Raw genomic sequence first — 13,312 nt, forward strand, 5'->3', positions numbered from 1 at the left:
AAGAAACATTTTTAATATTTACAATTTATTCATCAAAAACATTTTAATATTTTCAACTTTTTCAAAATATTTTAATATTTTCAACATTTCAAACACTCTAATATTTCCAACTTTCAAAATATTTTTAATTTTCAATTTATTCAAAACATTTTAATATTTTCAACTTTTTCAAACATTCTAATATTTTCAATTTTTAGAAAATATTTTGAATTTCATTTTTTCTTCTCAAACATTCTAATATTTTCAACTTTTAAAAAATAGTTATAATATTTTCAATTTATTCAAAATATTTTAATATTTTCAACTTTTTCAAACATTCTAATATTTTCAACTTTTTCAAAATATTTTTAATATTTTCAATTTATTCATCAAAAACATTTTAATATTTTCAACTTTTTCAAACATTGTAATATTTTCAATTTTTAGAAAATATTTTTAATTTCAATTTTTCTTCTCAAACATTCTAATATTTTCAGTATTTACAATATATTCATCAAAAACATTTTAATTTCAACTTTTTCAAACATTCTAATATTTTCAGTATTTACAATATATTCATCAAAAACATTTTAATACTTTCAACTTTTTCAAACATTCTAATATTTTAAATTTAGAAAAAAATATTTTTAATATTTACAATTTATTCATACAAAAACTTCTAATTTCAATTTACAATTTTTTTTTTAGTATTTACAATATATTCATCAAAAACATTTTTAATATTTTCAACTTTTTCAAACATTCTAATATTTTCCAATTTTAAAAAATAGTTTTAATTTCAATTTATTCGAAATATTTTTAATATTTTCAAGTTTTTCTAATATTTTCAGTATTTAATTTATTCATCAAAAACATTTATTCCAACTTTTTCAAAATATTTTTAATTTTCAATTTATTCAAAACATTTTAATATTTTCAACTTTTTCAAACATTCTAATATTTTCAATTTTTAGAAAATATTTTTAATTTCATTTTTTCTTCTCAAACATTCTAATATTTTCAACTTTTAAAAAATAGTTATAATATTTTCAATTTATTCAAAATATTTTAATATTTTCAACTTTTTCAAACATTCTAATATTTTCAACTTTTTCAAAATATTTTTAATATTTTCAACTTTTAAGAAATATTTTTAATATTTTCAAACATTCTAATATTTTCAGTATTTACAATATATTCATCACAAACATTTTAATATATTCAACTTTTAAAAAATAGTTTTAATATTTTCAACTTTTTCAAACATTCCAATATTTTAAATTTAGAAAAAAATATTTTTAATTACAATTTATTCATACAAAAACTTCTAATTGCAATTAAAAAATTTTTTTTGGTATTTACAATATATTCATCAAAAACATTTTTAATATTTTCAACTTTTTCAAACATTCTAATATTTTCCAATTTTAAAAAATAGTTTTAATTTCAATTTATTCGAAATATTTTTAATATTTTCAAGTTTTTCTAATATTTTCAGTATTTACAATTTATTCATCAAAAACATTTATTTCAACTTTTTCAAAATATTTTTAATATTTTTAATTTATTCAAAATAATTTAATATTTTCAACTTTTTCAAAATGTTTTTAATATTTTCAATTTATTCAACAAAGACATTTTTAATATTTTTAATTTATTTAAAATATTTTCAACTTTTTCAAACATTCTAATATTTTCAATTTTTAAGAAACATTTTTAATATTTACAATTTATTCATCAAAAACATTTTAATATTTTCAACTTTTTCAAAATATTTTTATATTTTCAACATTTCAAACACTCTAATATTTCCAACTTTTTCAAAATATTTTTAATTTTCAATTTATTCAAAACATTTTAATATTTTCAACTTTTTCAAACATTCTAATATTTTCCAATTTTAAAAAATAGTTTTAATTTCAATTTATTCGAAATATTTTTAATATTTTCAAGTTTTTCTAATATTTTCAGTATTTAATTTATTCATCAAAAACATTTATTCCAACTTTTTCAAAATATTTTTAATTTTCAATTTATTCAAAACATTTTAATATTTTCAACTTTTTCAAACATTCTAATATTTTCAATTTTTAGAAAATATTTTTAATTTCATTTTTTCTTCTCAAACATTCTAATATTTTCAACTTTTAAAAAATAGTTATAATATTTTCAATTTATTCAAAATATTTTAATATTTTCAACTTTTTCAAACATTCTAATATTTTCAACTTTTTCAAAATATTTTTAATATTTTCAACTTTTAAGAAATATTTTTAATATTTTCAAACATTCTAATATTTTCAGTATTTACAATATATTCATCACAAACATTTTAATATATTCAACTTTTAAAAAATAGTTTTAATATTTTCAACTTTTTCAAACATTCCAATATTTTAAATTTAGAAAAAAATATTTTTAATTACAATTTATTCATACAAAAACTTCTAATTTCAATTAAAAAATTTTTTTTAGTATTTACAATATATTCATCAAAAACATTTTTAATATTTTCAACTTTTTCAAACATTCTAATATTTTCCAATTTTAAAAAATAGTTTTAATTTCAATTTATTCGAAATATTTTTAATATTTTCAAGTTTTTCTAATATTTTCAGTATTTACAATTTATTCATCAAAAACATTTATTTCAACTTTTTCAAAATATTTTTAATATTTTTAATTTATTCAAAATAATTTAATATTTTCAACTTTTTCAAAATGTTTTTAATATTTTCAATTTATTCAACAAAGACATTTTTAATATTTTTAATTTATTTAAAATATTTTCAACTTTTTCAAACATTCTAATATTTTCAATTTTTAAGAAACATTTTTAATATTTACAATTTATTCATCAAAAACATTTTAATATTTTCAACTTTTTCAAAATATTTTTAATATTTTCAATTTATTCAAAATATTTTAATATTTTCAACATTTCAAACATTCTAATATTTCCAACTTTTTCAAAATATTTTTAATTTTCAATTTATTCAAAACATTTTAATATTTTCAACTTTTTCAAAATATTTTTAATATTTTCAATTTATTCAAAATATTTTAATATTTTCAACATTTCAAACATTCTAATATTTCCAACTTTTTCAAAATATTTTTAATTTTCAATTTATTCAAAACATTTTAATATTTTCAACTTTTTCAAACATTCTAATATTTTCAATTTTTAGAAAATATTTTTAATTTCATTTTTTCTTCTCAAACATTCTAATATTTTCAACTTTTTCAAAATATTTTTAATTTTCAATTTATTCAAAATATTTTAATATTTTCAACTTTTTAAAACATTCTAATATTTTCAACTTTTAAGAAACATTTTTAATATTTACAATTTATTCATCAAAAACATTTTAATTTTAATTTATTCAAAACATTCTAATATTTTCAGTATTTACAATATATTCATCAAAAATTTTAATATTTTGAACTTTTTCAAAATATTTTTAATTACAATTTATTCATCAAAAACATTTTAATATTTTAAATTTTTTCTTCTCAAACATTCTAATATTTTCAACTTTTAAAAAATGTTTAATATTTACAATTTATTCAACAAAAATATTTTTAATATTTTCAACTTTTTCAAACATTCTAATATTTTCAGTATTTACAATATATTCATCAAAAACATTTTTATATTTTCAACTTTTTCAAACATTCTAATATTTTCAATTTTTAGAAAATATTTTTAATTTCATTTTTTCTTCTCAAACATTCTAATATTTTCAACTTTTAAAAAATAGTTATAATATTTTCAATTTATTCAAAATATTTTAATATTTTCAACTTTTTCAAACATTCTAATATTTTCAACTTTTTCAAAATATTTTTAATTTTCAATTTATTCAAAATATTTTAATATTTTCAACTTTTTAAAACATTCTAATATTTTCAACTTTTAAGAAACATTTTTAATATTTACAATTTATTCATCAAAAACATTTTAATTTTAATTTATTCAAAACATTCTAATATTTTCAACTTTTAAAAAATGTTTTTAATATTTACAATTTATTCAACACAAATATTTTTAATATTTTCAACTTTTTCAAACATTCTAATATTTTCAGTATTTACAATATATTCATCAAAAATTTTAATATTTTGAACTTTTTCAAAATATTTTTAATTACAAATTATTCATCAAAAACATTTTAATATTTTAAATTTTTTCTTCTCAAACATTCTAATATTTTCAACTTTTAAAAAATGTTTAATATTTACAATTTATTCAACAAAAATATTTTTAATATTTTCAACTTTTTCAAACATTCTAATATTTTCAGTATTTACAATATATTCATCAAAAACATTTTTATATTTTCAACTTTTTCAAACATTCTAATATTTTCAATTTTTTTAATATATTTTTAACTCAATTTTTTCTTCTCAAACATTCTATTTTCAACTTTTAAAAAATATTTTTAATATTTACAATTTATTCAAAATATTTTTAATATTTCCATTTTTTCTTCTCAAACATTCTAATATTTTCAACTTTTAAAAAATGTTTTTAATATTTACAATTTATTCAACAAAAACATTTTAATATTTTCAATTATTTAAAACATTTAATATTTTCAACTTTTTCAAACATTCTAATATTTTCAGTATTTACAATATATTCATCAAAAACATTTTTATATTTTCAACTTTTTCAAACATTCTAATATTTTCAATTTTTTTAATATATTTTTAACTCAATTTTTTCTTCTCAAACATTCTATTTTCAACTTTTAAAAAATATTTTTAATATTTACAATTTATTCAACAAAAATATTTTTAATATTTTCAACTTTTTCAAACATTCTAATATTTTCAGTATTTACAATATATTCATCAAAAACATTTTTATATTTTCAACTTTTTCAAACATTCTAATATTTTCAATTTTTTTAATATATTTTTAACTCAATTTTTTCTTCTCAAACATTCTATTTTCAACTTTTAAAAAATATTTTTAATATTTACAATTTATTCAAAATATTTTTAATATTTCCATTTTTTCTTCTCAAACATTCTAATATTTTCAACTTTTAAAAAATGTTTTTAATATTTACAATTTATTCAACAAAAACATTTTAATATTTTCAATTATTTAAAACATTTAATATTTTCAACTTTTTCAAACATTCTAATATTTTCAGTATTTACAATATATTCATCAAAAACATTTTTATATTTTCAACTTTTTCAAACATTCTAATATTTTCAATTTTTTAAATATATTTTTAACTCAATTTTTTCTTCTCAAACATTCTATTTTCAACTTTTAAAAAATATTTTTAATATTTTCAATTTATTCAAAATATTTTTAATATTTCCATTTTTTCTTCTCAAACATTCTAATATTTTCAACTTTTAAAAAATGTTTTTAATATTTACAATTTATTCAACAAAAACATTTTAATATTTTCAATTATTTAAAACATTTAATATTTTCAACTTTTTCAAAATATTTTTAATTTTCAATTTTTTCTTCTCAAACATTCTAATATTTTCAACTTTTAAAAAATATTTTTAATTACAATTTATTCATCAAAAACATTAATATTTTAAATTTATTCAAAATATTTTTAATATTTTCAACTTTTTCAAACATTCTAATATTTTCAGTATTTACAATATATTCATCAAAAACATTTTAATATTTTCAACTTTCAAAATATTTTTAATATTTTCAATTTTTTCTTCTCAAACATTCTAATGTTTTCAAGTTTTAAAAAATATTTTTAATATTTAATTTATTCATCAAAAACATTTTAATATTTTTGACTTTTTCATGAAAAACATTTTTAATCAACTTTTTATAAAATATTTTAATATTTACATTTTTTTCATTTTTTTTATATTTTCAACTTTTCAGATTTTTAAAAATTCTTAAAATTTACAATTAATCAAAAACACTAAACTTTTTCATCAAAAACATTTTAATATTTTCAAAAATATATCCAATTCATATAAATTTTAAAATTTTCAATTCACTCATGAAAACAGTCCAAATGTTTAAATTCTACTATACCAAATTTTATTCAACGATCAAATCTTTAAAATGTTTAATTGATAAATTTAATAAAGATATTCCATTTTTAAAATTTTTCTGAACAATACAATTTTTGCTCAAATTAAAAGTTTCTGTATTTCAAATTATTTTAAAATTTTAAACGCTGCTCAACAGTCAACGTATCAGTCAAATTGTGTTACAAGTCTGCAGTCAACATTTAGGACTCAATTCCCAACAGGTCTACAGTCATTGTTTTAAGTCAAAAATTGTAGAAGGGACAAGTTCAACATTTAAATTTGTGACAGTTACACATTTTGAACAGGGGTCTCTTGATGCTAGCTTAACACTGTTTCTGTTTTGTGTACTGTAATACATTAAAGAAGAAAGCCCATCGAAGTTTTCTTGCTGCTGGGTAAATTGCATGAGGTTGTTGGAAAGAAAATGTTAGGACTGATCCCCTTTTGCAGTAAATTTGGTTGGCTGTTTGTGTGATTTGAAATTTATTCATAGTTTTTAAATCAAAATTTACAATTTATTCATTAAAAACATGTTTTCATTAAATTGAAATTCATTGCAGTGTTTTCCACCAGATGGTGATTAGCTATCAAGTTTATGTTCTTGTCTCTTTAATCTTCATTTTCAATTCGACAGATGAATGTGCATGTATTATTGTCACTGACCTCTTGCAGAGTGTTCCACAGTTCTTCTTCTGTGTGACAGTTAAAAGGGTCAAAGTTCTTCCTCATTGAGCCCCTGAACAGCACAGGGTCTTGTAACACGAAGAGAAAGGTTCACTACAGTCACTGAACCCAACAAAAGAATCTGTCAATGATATTTGAAGTGTCAAATAGAAATGTGAAAAGCTCAGCGGTCAACATTTTTCACAAAGATAAAATTTGCTGTTTTCGCCAGAAATCCTCTTTCAACCAAATGTGTTTTTTTTTTTTCATCAAAATTACCAACCTTGTTCCCACTATACTTTCATCAAAATATTTTCTTTCATTACAATGCCAAATGTGTACATTTGTCAAAAATAGTTTTTCCTCAAAGTTTGTAACAGATTTAGAACAGTCATGATGACAGTGTTTTTTTTCTTCTCATTTGTGTCTCCAGGTTCACAGGTGATCTGCAGGGCTCCGGTCTGGACTGAGTGTCTGAAGAGCGTCATGAGAAAGCCAAGCTTCTCATTGCTCCTGACAGCAACAAGGCTACCTGTAGGTTCATTTTTCTTTTTATAAAATCTGATCTGTTAGTGATATTACCTTTTTTAAAACTAGCCAAAAAGCCAAACTAGCCAAAAAGGACCCGACGTAACAGCCCTGAATGAGACAAAGGATGACAAAAGGGGCATTTTTGTTCGCTGTATCATAACACTCACTTGAGTTGATTTTTCAAATTGGCTCAGCGTTAACAGTAATGCAGGCGATGTATCCAACTATTGTGGTGAAGAGGGAGCTGAGTGTGAAGGGAAAGGTCACCGTTTTCCGGCTGATATTCCTCATCTGTGGTCGTGAGCTTTGAGAAATGCCAGACAGAATAGGATTAAGGATACGAGCAGACTAAATACAGGAGGTCCCTACAGAGGGTGGCTGAGCTCAGACTTGTAAATAAAGTGACAATCAACAAGTTTTCTGATACCTAGTTAGTATTAGTTTAAGAAAGAAAACAGAGTAAAAAGGTTCAGATTTCAATCAAAGGTCTGCGTCAAAATCAAGTAAAACTTCTCATTTTCGCTTCTCAAATTAAACTTCACGTTCCGTATGTAAGTCCCTTTAATGCTGCACATGCTCATAACTGTCAGGCTTAATCGACAAATATTTATAGTTAAAAAAAAAAAAAAAAAAAGTAAGGCTGCAGACCAATCTTAAATGAGCTTTAAAATGCAGGGAAGACGACATATTAGGACTGTTTCGGTACAGGGCGTTCGGTCCAGTCCGGTCCGCACCGAACAAAAGTGCTTTAATCTGTCGGAAGCACACGTCAGGGTGGAGGAAGACTGTCGAGGTCTTGGTTAGAAACTTGTAAAAAACATAAACTGTGCAGATCGCTAGTTCCTTGAGCCCTGTCAGTTTTGACAGTTGCACAACCCAATCTGAATGAACACCCTACCTCCCCAACAAACGCCTAGTTTTCCTGAATGGGACAAAGCCATAACAAATGCAGCTGAAGCTGTTATATCGACAGAGGGAAATATTAATAATAATTCTGCGGTGAAAACTAGGGCATCCAAAAAACTGTTGGTTTAATAAACAAATCTGTAACTGTGATTAAAAATAAATATTTTACGTATAGGCTATATTAATTACTCCTTTTCATATCTGTGAGACTCTTTTGGTTAAAGGATTTTTTTTTTTTTTTGATAATGAAAAAGGGAAATTCTAAATGTTCCTAATAAAAGAGAAAAAAAGTGTTGGATCAGGTCCCTCTACAGTACCAAAAGCTTCAAAACTTGGAACTGTACCAAACCAAAGTTTGTGTACTGTTGCACCACTTCAACGCATGAAGTAAAACATTTGCTTTCAGTCCTGTACCTGTGTGAATTTTCTGATGTCAGTGTGTTTTTTTTTCACCTTCTTGTGTCCAGACTTGGTGATGGAAACCGTATTGAACAGCTGTCCGCTGTAACGCTGAGCTCAAGACAATGTGGTCCCCCTCCTTCTCCACCATATCTGGGACGTTCTCTGCGTTTCTTCTCCTGGAGCGGCAGGTACAATCTTTATCGGTGGGACCGTTTCCTGTTCACCTCAGTACAAATGGAAACACCATCAAATAACTCAAACAATACATGCCGTTAATCCTGACAGAGGTGTGCATGAAACTGAGAGAGGGGCTCAGCTAATAGCCTGGGCGACAGCAGCAGCACACTCTTCTGAGGGTCAAATCCTGATCAGAGACTCAACAGCGTACTGAGGACGGGAGAGACACAAAGAAACAGTTTAGTCATGTTTTGTCTTTTATCTGTGCTGCTTTGATAACAAATGACCCCGCTTTGTTTCGTTCAGAATCAGAGATCTTACTGACAATTTCTTTAAAAAGTCCAGACTTGTCAACCATTGTTTTTTGTTTGTTTTTTCTGTGTAGTTCTTTGTAAACATTAAGCACCTTCACTGCACTACAGCCTGATGGGAAGTATTTCAAGGTTGCAGGTATGCCACTGTGAGACATGACTTCAGCAGCTGTTCTGGTTTTCATTTACATCTACTGTAAAGATCGTCTTACCTCAGAGCTTCAGCAGAGCGAAGATGATCCTCCAGCGTCACTTCTTCCAGCATGACCTCCACTGAGGACACATCTACGAGAGACAAAGATGTAATTGTAACGCCATACGACAGCAGTATAGTTTTATGAAATTTTACTTTGCATTAAAATGGGAAACTGCATCAAAACTGATTTCATCTTGAGTTGAAACGTGCTGAACAATTACATCAACCTGTGTTCAACTTCATTTTCAAAGGTTTGGAGTGTTTTTAATTTTCTCCTGAAATGGAAAATCTGATTTAAGAAACTACGGAAATATAAGATGCATGTTTTCCATTTTTCAAACTTTTCTACTTATTTTTTTTCTATATGAGCTTTATCTGTCTGCAAAACATTTCATGAATTCACAAATTCCTATGACAGCATTTAAAATATCTATATTATATAATGTCTTATTGCTCTTGTTTATTACTAAAATTGTTTGTAATCTGTCACAATAGTTGTCGATCTCGCTGGCTGCAAAGAAATCTACCTACAGGTACAAATAAAGTAACCTGAACCAGGTTGTTCATCACTGTGGGGAAATGTCCCCCTCTAGTGGTTAGTTTTGTTTAAGACACTTTACACTTCCCAGTGAAAGTCAGACTGTTTATTTCAGGTGTGCTAGCTGAAGCTTTTCGTTAATGAACGTTGAAGAGTTTAACGCTCAGTGCTACTTTCATTAAAACAGTTTTTATTACAGGACTAAATAAAATGTGCAGCACGACAAATTTGGACAATTACAATCATTTATGATCTTTTAACCATGGACCACAGTTTGACTTTTTGACACAGATTAATTTTGTTTACATAAAAATGTAAATAGTTTTAAATAAAAAATTCTCAGTTTTTTAGAAATTAGATCTGTGATAAAACCATTTAATCGTACAATTTAAAGGCTTATTTTCTTTTTGTCCTAATTGTATGCATCTTTTATTTACAGTTGTATTTTATTTCTCATTTTCAATTACTATTGACTAAATTTTATGTCCAATCACATTGTGAGCCGTTGTGGAAAAAGCGCCCTCTTGTGGTCAGCTTTATTTACACTTGTTAACCTGCACAGTTCATATCAGAGAAATAAAGAGAACTTTTGTCTTGTTTTTTTATGAAACTAAGCACAGAACACGTGACTATAAGCTGAAGGGGTTTATATTTACAAATGTTATCTTGAATGTCAAATCAATAACGACTTGATTTGAGCAATAGCCTGTGTACATCGTCCTTTTATAATTATTGCATATTTATATTAAGTTCTTCACCTTTTTGATAACTTCAAATTTTAAATAACTGGTTAAAGTCACTGAAGCCTATGAACCTCCTCAACAATAGAAACTCAATTCTAACAAAGAAGGCCTAATAAAGGCAGTCGATTCAATCTATCACTTGTGGGGAAATGTCGCCCTCTAGTGGTTACTTTTACATTAACTCGTCTGTCAGTACCCCTCACAGTCAGATTCATTTTCCTCTTTTTTCAACTCTTTAAATATTTATCTGTTTTTTCTTATACACAACAAAACATGCATTTAACCCGTACACACAAACTCATGACTATTTTTGTTGTATTAAGTCAGGTACTTTCTCTTCATCAGTAGGTCCTTTAAGTTGTAAAAACATCTAATTTATTTACATTATCATATTTACTCAATCATCTCTATTACAGTGTCACATTTAAGATAATTATTCACCACACAGCTGCTTTGACTTGATTTTTTTTTTTTGAACATATTAAACGCAGAACCTTGAACCTTGAACCTTTAAACACTGTCATATGGTTCAGAAATATTACAGTCATCACAATAACTTCCACATCAAGTGCACAGGAATACAAATATCCACACTGTGATGCTCTCCTTGAACAGTCCTACTGATACAAGCTCACCTCAGAGCTTCAACACACAAAAGATCAACGTTTCTCTTCTTCCAACGCGTCGTCTCGATGGAGGAAGAAAATGTACCGGTAAGTCCTAACATGCAAAACAATTGACGGAGAAAACAAATCACAAGAATGATTACATTTTGTAGATGACTTATTACTATAGGAAGCATTAACACTTTAACATGGAGTATCGCCAGTGAATAAAATGATAACTGTCAGCACAACGTGGACTCACCTGAAGACTCAGTGATTTTTGTTAAAAAGAAATTTATTTTAACTGAGGATTTGCACACAATAACATGAGTATATTGTAATAGATACATTTTATTTTGGTTTTATAGTTACAAAAATGAAACTAATATAATTTCTATTTTGAGCATGGCAGTGGGATTTTTTGATTTATATTATAATTTCCAAATATGATCAATAAATAATACAACCAGTCATTACTTTATAAATAAGACTTAACAGGATGTGAGAAAAAAATGAGTAAGATATTTGGAATAAAAAAAGGCGCATACTGTACCGGAAGTGTTTAATTAATCTGCTAATAATCATGCACAAAGACTGCACACTATCGCACACAAACCAGTCATTCGCTATTTTTTTCGTAAATCATTTATTTTAACCATAAAATTAACTATAAAATGCTGGTTATAATTAATTTAAGCAAACAAAAGTACCATCTGTAACGTTAGCCTGTGTGTTAGCACAGCACCTAGGCTAGTGATAAAAGTCCTCCGACGCATGCGCGGTAACTCATGAAATGTGTAGTAGTTTTGTCACGTGACTAGTGACGTATGAATTACGAGCCCAGGCCCTTTCCGGGTTTTATGCAACAGGTTTTTTTTAAATCTAGAATGAAAGTGCTCACTTAAATCCCTTCTTTTAGTTCACAAAATGTAACAGATGTCTGCATTACTATAAATTAAATGATTTTCATATTTATGCATGTGCCTTTATTGGTTTATTTTACCTTATATTCAGTATTTTTATTTTACTCTCCTGCACATGATGTATGTTATTTTATTATGTTTCACTGTATTTACATTGTGATTTTGTTTATGTGACTGTATGTGCATTACTCTTCTTGAATAAAGCTAAACAAAAACAAGGATGGATCATTCACACTCACATTCATGTCTAGAGCTAAAGCCTACTACAATCTGAGGTGCCGAATAAAAAAAGAATCTTCAACAGGGGGTCATTTTTATTTTAGATGTTATTGTCAGCTTCAAACTATACCACATGGCGAATCAAATCCCTAAACAAATGACGAACCAATGAACCAACACGTCTTCATTGCACTTCATCTTATTGGCCACTAGATGTCCTACTTGAACACTTACCCTTCGAGTAATGAACCATTTGTTAAATCAAGTGTCATAGCCTCGATCAGCCATCACTTAACCACACAGCACGTGCATTAGTTTCTCCCGTGTGTGTGAGGCTCCAAACTCACCTGTTCGCTCACCAAGTTTTCAGCTTCACTTTGTTGGAGCTCTGACAGCTGAGCTTCTTCATTCCGCTTCTCATGTGTCTTTCTGAGGTTCAACGTTTTTGTCATTCTTCTTCTGCAAGCTTTTATAGCAGGTAGCAAACAGCGAATTGGTGCATTTCCGCCACCTACTGGTTGGAGTGAGGATCAAAAATCTAACTTGTATTACTTTCTGCAAAAGAGTAAAAACAAAAGCAAAATGATATCCTCTCAATCAGCTGTTTTTTCAATTACTTTAATTTCTCTCAATTCTTACACCATATTTTTGACACTGTATAATATGTATCGCTGTCTCTTGTCCAGAGTAATCAATCAAAACGCCTCGATTGCACTTCATTTTATTGACCACTAGATGTCATACTCGAGCACTGTCATTGAGGCCTCGAGTCATCAATTGAGTGAGTTATGTTTGACTATTTTAAACCATGTATCATTTAATCCAGTGTGTCCAAATCGTAGTCTAGATATTATTTTTTCATTTGCTCTTTGTGTTCAGGTGAATGTTTGGCACGTCTGAGCGTTATGAGCAACACCAGAAGTCGTAGAGCGGGGGCCATAGACTTAATACAGTGTCTATGGGGGGGCAGCATGAGCAACAACTAAACATGGTAAAATATTTATTGTTCATTGTACCTGTACTTTTAAATACTATTATTTAAAAATATGTTTTCAATAAAGATGTTTAAACTAAATG

The 13,312-nt window shown here is 25.5% G+C and overlaps 2 long non-coding RNA genes across 3 annotated transcripts in view; one reads left to right on the forward strand and one right to left on the reverse strand.

Moving 5' to 3' along the window:
- Window positions 1-8,678, forward strand: part of LOC306818608 — a 31,493-nt gene extending 22,815 nt beyond the window's left edge. For both annotated transcript variants that reach the window (XR_013778316.1, XR_013778317.1), the window contains 2 exons: window positions 7,118-7,218; window positions 8,589-8,678. This is a non-coding gene — a long non-coding RNA (uncharacterized lncRNA). The remainder of the gene's footprint in view (window positions 1-7,117; window positions 7,219-8,588) is intronic.
- Window positions 7,294-12,691, reverse strand: LOC306818609. The gene is made up of 4 exons (XR_013778318.1): window positions 12,583-12,691; window positions 11,124-11,208; window positions 8,575-9,296; window positions 7,294-7,323 (listed from the first exon to the last, which is right to left on the reverse strand). It is a non-coding gene; the product is annotated as an uncharacterized lncRNA (long non-coding RNA).
- Between the last annotated feature and the right edge of the window lie 621 nt (window positions 12,692-13,312).

The sequence above is a fragment of the Symphodus melops genome (assembly GCF_947650265.1).
Source record: "Symphodus melops genome assembly, chromosome: 23".
NCBI classification, from domain to species: Eukaryota; Metazoa; Chordata; class Actinopteri; order Labriformes; family Labridae; genus Symphodus; species Symphodus melops.